The sequence below is a fragment of the Amblyomma mixtum genome, chromosome 8 (assembly GCF_055824585.1).
Source record: "Amblyomma mixtum isolate Tamu chromosome 8, ASM5582458v1, whole genome shotgun sequence".
In the NCBI taxonomy this organism is placed as follows: Eukaryota; Metazoa; Arthropoda; class Arachnida; order Ixodida; family Ixodidae; genus Amblyomma; species Amblyomma mixtum.
In genome coordinates this window covers 92,290,785-92,296,784 of record NC_143019.1, presented here as the reverse complement: position 1 = coordinate 92,296,784, position 6,000 = coordinate 92,290,785, and positions in this window count along the sequence as shown.

Genomic DNA, 6,000 nt, shown 5'->3' with positions numbered 1-6,000 from the left:
GAAAGCCTACTGCATGGAATCGGGAAAAGGGACCTTTGTAAGATTATTCATGTTACACCAGCGTCACCTCATTGGAGACTAAAGCCGAGTTAGATAACTTAGCACTGCGCCGAAAAATTTCCCGTCTATCACTCTTCCACAAGCTTTATCACCATCCTTCCCTTCATGATGAATTCTTTCAGCCACCGCCAGTTATCTTTCCACGTCGCGATCATCCTTACAAAGTTAAACGCATCAACTGCCAATCATTCCATTATGCCTATTCTTTTTTACCACGCACAATAACCGAATGGAACGCTTTGCCATCAGAAATTGCCACAGAATCTGATCTAAATAAATTCCAACATCTTATGCACTCATGTTTCAACAACTAAAAAGTTTTTTTTTAGCGTTCTTTTCTTCCGCCTTGTCTTCTTTTTATTTTATATTTTTTGTTTTGTACTTCAGGGCACCTTTTCTAGTGTCGTCTTTTTCTTTTTCTAGAGGTGCTGTTATTTATGCTCAAATTTTGCTGTTATGTGCATTGTTGCGACCCTTTCTGTGAATGCCTAATTATGATTAATATTTTGTGATTTCTATTTTATTTTAGTGCAATATTTTTAACCTTACAACAATGCTTTGTACTTACTCCCCCCCCCCCCCCCACCCATGTAATACCCTCAAATGAGGGCCTTTGGGGGTATTTTGAATAAATAAATAAATAAGTAAGTGACCCCTCGGTTTTGCTTTCCAAACAGGAAAGGCAACTCTCGGATGAGTGTGAACGATTGTAATCAAATCAGCTGGGACGAAATCTCTTTTTTGATTCTTGTTGACGTGATTGAAAAACTGCTACTTAACTCCGTTTTTTTTGGTGATTTATGTAAAGACGTGAAGCTTATATATGTGTGTTCATCGCAATAAAACTTCAGTTGACAGTTTGCACACGAGAGTTTGTGTCGTCCCTGTTTTACTTTATCGTCCTGTGCGGCGGTCGAGTGTCGGCTTTCTTACTGCCTTACTGACGGGCTCAGTGCTGCGTCACTGCGCATGTGCTTGACTGATCAGAGCATTGAGTTCAGCTGTTTTCTTTTGTATTTTTATGTAACACAGAAAAAAAATAAACTTCTCTTTCCACGCCCTGTTTTGTCCCGTCTTTTCAAAAGCGCAATTATGTTTGACCATGTTAACGACCAACTAGCCCAATTTGAAACCCTCTTCATGATGTAAATTCGGATCCATGTGTCGGGGTATTGGTCTTACCCGGATGTTGTTTCTGTCTTCATTATTAATCTGTTCCTTGTCTTTTTATGTGCCTAGAGGTAGCCGTAATTTCTCCAGTAAGTGTCTTCCCGTTCTGGGTTGAGTGAGTCTGTCTAATTGCGCACTACGTTGGGCTTCTCGTATTTCGTCGAAGGTGTTCGATACTCTCGGTGCCACTAGTTTTTCGGTTGGTGTGGACATCGGAAGTTTGAGCGCCGTTTTGTACGCTTTGCGTTGCATGATATCGATTTGTAGAGTCTCTTGCTTGTTTAGTTCGTGGTAGGGGAGGCTGTACGTTACCCTGCTCGTGACGAGGCTGTCTATGAGACTTGGGGTGTCCTATTCTCTCATCCCCTTCTTTTTACTGCTGACTCTTCGCACGATTCTGGCGACTCGCTCTGTTGTATTCTTAATAGAGGCGATGGTTTTGCTACATCGTCCTGTGTTTTGCAGCCACATTCCAAACACCCTGACTTCCGCTTTCCCAGGTGTTGTCTCGTGTCCGAATTTCAGGGTGATTTGGGAGCCGCATTTTCGTGTACCTTTTTTAATTCTTACGTATTGTGATTTTTCTGCTGAGCACGATAATCCTCTGGCCCTGGCGTGTTGTTCAGTATGGTCGATCGCTCTTTGTAGCCGCTCTTGTTTAGCTGCTAGGGAGTCTGTGGTTGTCCATATTGTTATGTCATCTGCATACATTGTGTAGCTGATGTTTTCGATTTCGTCAAGTACTTTCGTGAGTCCTATCATCGCTATGTTGAATAGTAGCGGTGATATTACTGAGCCTTGCGGGGTACCCTTGTTTGGTACCATGAAGCTCTCCGATCTCGTATTTCCGATTCCTATCGTAGTCGTTCGATCCGTCAAAAAGGCTTTGAGATAACGGAAGCCTCTGTTTCCACAGTTTATGGTATTGAGCCCTTCCATGATGACCGCATGTACCACGTTATCAAAGGCTTCCTTTATGTCGAGCGCTAGCACTATGTGTTCGCCGCTTCTTGGTATTTCAGTGAGGAGAACCTACTTTAATTGTAGGAGTACGTCTTGCGTGGACAGACCCCTTCTGAAGCCAAACATAGCATCAGGGTAATATTCTTAGTCCTCCATGTAGTTTGTGATTCTTTCATTCATCACTCTCTCGTATATCTTCCCTAGAAAGGAGGTTAGGGAGATTGGTCTTAGGTTTTCGATTTGTAGTCTTTTACCCGGCTTGGGTATCATAATTACCTCTGCATGTTTCTATTCTGCCGGCACGATTTCTTTTTCCGCGATAGCGTTTAGGTACTTCATAAGCTCGGCGGTGGCCGTGTCTCCCATGTTTCTAATGGTAACGTTATTTATTTTGTCTTTTCCGGCTGCGGTATTCTTTTTTGCTTCCCCTATGGCTGCCCTTACTTCCTCCTCTGTGACTGGCCTATCCATCTCGGGATTATCTCCGCCGGTGTATTCTTGTTCTTGCGTTGGGTGCGTGGTTGTGCCGCAGCGCTTCTCCCTCAGTGCCTGTGTTAGCTGGTCTTCCGTTCCAGGGAAGGTGTGGATTAGTCTTTTCTTAAACTAGCCGCTTTTCGTTTTCGTTTTTTTTGGGTCTATCCAAGCTCTTAGTATATTCCAAGTTCGGGCCATGCCTAGTGTTTCTCTAAGTGTTTCCGTGAACTGTTGCCAGTTTTTCGTGGCGATGTTGTCTGCGGGCTCTGATGGCTTCTTTGTTAGTTCTGCGATCTTCAACTTGAGTTTCCTATTGTGTTTTTGCTGCCTCCATCTCCTGATAAGATTTCTTCGTGCTTCCCATAGGTGAAGAAGCTGGCTGTCTGCATCTGGGTGTTGTTCCGTGCGAACAATCATCTTCGTGTATTTTTGTCTGACCTTCGTAAGCTCAGTGCGCCACTCTTATATGTTGGTTATCGGTTTTATTATTTCGTCGCTGTGGTTTCTGAAAGCTTCCCAGTCTGTGATTTTGGCAGTCCCTAGGCACCTCTTCATTTCTCCTGCGGCTATTTCTAAGTCAAGGATGAAGTGGTCGCTCTCTAAGGTTTCCATTGTATTTTCCCATTGGATATTCTCGTTCTTTTCTGAGGAGGCTAGGTCAGGCGTGGTGTCTTTGCAGACGCTATTTTCTATCCTCGTCGTAGTTGTGCGGTCGTTAGCTAGCTCCATGCAGTACTTCTCTGCGCCTTCTGCTATGCTTTTGCCTTTAGCATTGAGCGTTTGGTACCCCCAACTGGGGTTTCCCGCATTAAAGTCTCCTATGATCAACAGTGGGTTATGGCCTACCATATCGCTGGCTTTTTTTAACAGTTCGTGTATTGTGGGGTTCTTTTCTTTTGGGGGCTCTACATGCTTATGATGAAAGCGCTGTCATCCGCTGGTTTTTCGGGTACAATTTCTAGTACAGTATGGTGTACGCCCGTATCTGCTATGTTGATTTTGAGGATTGTCGTAATTGACTTATGCACTAAGGTGACGGCCTTGCCGGAACCGTCTCCGTCATACATCTCGTATTCTGTTATGCTTGTTTTAGTTCTGGCCTCGTATTCTTGGATGCCAATGGTCTCCGGTGGTTTTTATTGAGATGGATTAACTGAGTTTGTTTTCCCTTTATTCCTCTACAGTTCCATTGCCAAATTTTAAAACTTCCTTTCTTGTTTAGCTTTGCGTGTTTGTCCTTAGACATTCTGTGTTCTTGCTTCCTGTTCGTAGGAATGGCTGGGACGTACGTCATGTACCCTGAAAATTTTCATGGGCATGGAATAGGCTCTCGTAAAAGTTAGCCAACACACCTTGTCTGCGATCGAAACTGTTGCTTTTTTCGGAAATGGGGGTACGTAAGCTTTCTATGGATGTGTACTACAGATGTACTATCGCGCGCAGCACGATTTGCAACAAGCATCTGGTGGTACAAGCTGATGTCACGAAGCAATGCGAGTCGGCAGCTGCAGCAAAGTTCCTTATATCACTACCGAGCAGCGTGCCCCGTGCCTGGTGCTGCGCAGCGCAGCTTGTTCATTTGCTAACAAACGCATACCAGGAGAAGGTGGCCGCCAGAGCGTTGCAAGTCACTCTGATCGCGACTGTAATGCATATGAAAACAGCACATAGCAAGGTGGGCTTTTTTGGAATAAAATGTAATTAGCTAGAACTGCAAGCTGGAAAATAAAATTCACTTTCGTTTGAAGTCATTTGAACCTGCTCACTAAATTCCGGTATAGCTTAGAAATCACGCTAACGTCCGCCTAAGTCCTGGAAATAAAAACAAGGGCAGGCTGCCATCGTTTAGTTCTTCGATTTTAAATATTCTGAAGGTCATGATTTTTCTCACACCGGTGATTGTACAACGGGAGACAAACCGCTTCTTTCCATTTCAGTATAATCAAACAACTTTGTCCAAAAACTTTATTGTTGAAACCACCGTTTACGAAAAACCTATGGTGTGCTGACGCCGCCACCGCTAGTGGTAAAATTCTGGCTCAATTTCGGAGCCTTTTCCTCTATATGGCTGCATCGTACATAAGACGCATAAGTGGTGGCCATATGTGCGTGCGTTTATCAATTACAGCAACGTCGGCACTCTTTTGCTTGAGCGAAACTAAATAATTTTAATTTCGACGGCCCCTTTCAGCGCAGTGCGCCTTCAATAAAGTTCGGGTTTCTGACATGAAAAAATTGCGGCTTTTCCTGTGCGCCGTGCGGCCTTGCTCAAGCCGCGAGTGCCCATATTTTAAACTGTTTATGAAATTGTATGACAGCCTCACCTGCACAAGAGGATATAGAGCTGAAGAAGAATTTTCATACTCCACTAGCATTGTGCGGCTGCGCTTTATTCGCGTGTGCGCATAGAACTGGCCCTAACATAACTCAGTGGCTTGGTATTAATCGAAAGCAGTGCGGAAGTAATCGGTATTGAATATAAGGCTGACGCCAGGAAAAAGCATTGTTTGGGTACACGTGTCTTTTTCTAATTTTTTGTGCCGCACGATCAGGTAGGTGTCCTATTCAGGCTGGTATCTGATTGACTGATAAAGAAAACGTGCTACGGAATCCGGAGAACTTCACAGACTATATTATGTGCACAATTATTTCATGCTAGCTATCGTAAATAAAAAAATCAACCTTTCGACTTTTTGTTACCCAACTGTAACAATACGAATGCAAGATTTCAATCAGCAGATATGCATCGAAGCCAAGTGTCCAGAAATTATGCTTGTCTCTTCGTTAACAAATAGTGGGCTGCTAAATTATCTCACGTATGCGGGCTTTGATTGATTCAAACAATTGATTTGATATAAAGGGTCTGTTCTGAAAGTAGTAGGACTGGTTTTTTCCTGGGCGAACGGGCTAACGAGAGGCGGTTTGCGCGTCCAGGATCGTTTAAGGGGGATATTGGGAATGCTGGGGAAAATCGGCAGTCGGCTCCCGGCCGTTGAAGAGAGCAGGTCGCTTGGATTGTGAACCCCTGTCGAAACGTCTCGTCAGGCAGAATCATGGAGAGTTTACTGGTTCAAAGATGCGCGATTAATTTTGTGTAAACCTTCGTCAAACGGGCAAAGAGACTCACGACATGATTAAGGAGGCCTACGGTGACGCTGCCATGGGAAGATCAGGTGTTTTTGAGTGGCACAAGCTTTTCCGAGAAGGTAAGGAAAGAATGGAAGGCGACGACCGCTCCAGACGCCCTTCGAACAGCAACACCAACGAAAATGTGTAACGAGTGAAACATTTTCTGAACAGAGATCGTAGGATCAGTATCAGAGTGATTGCTGA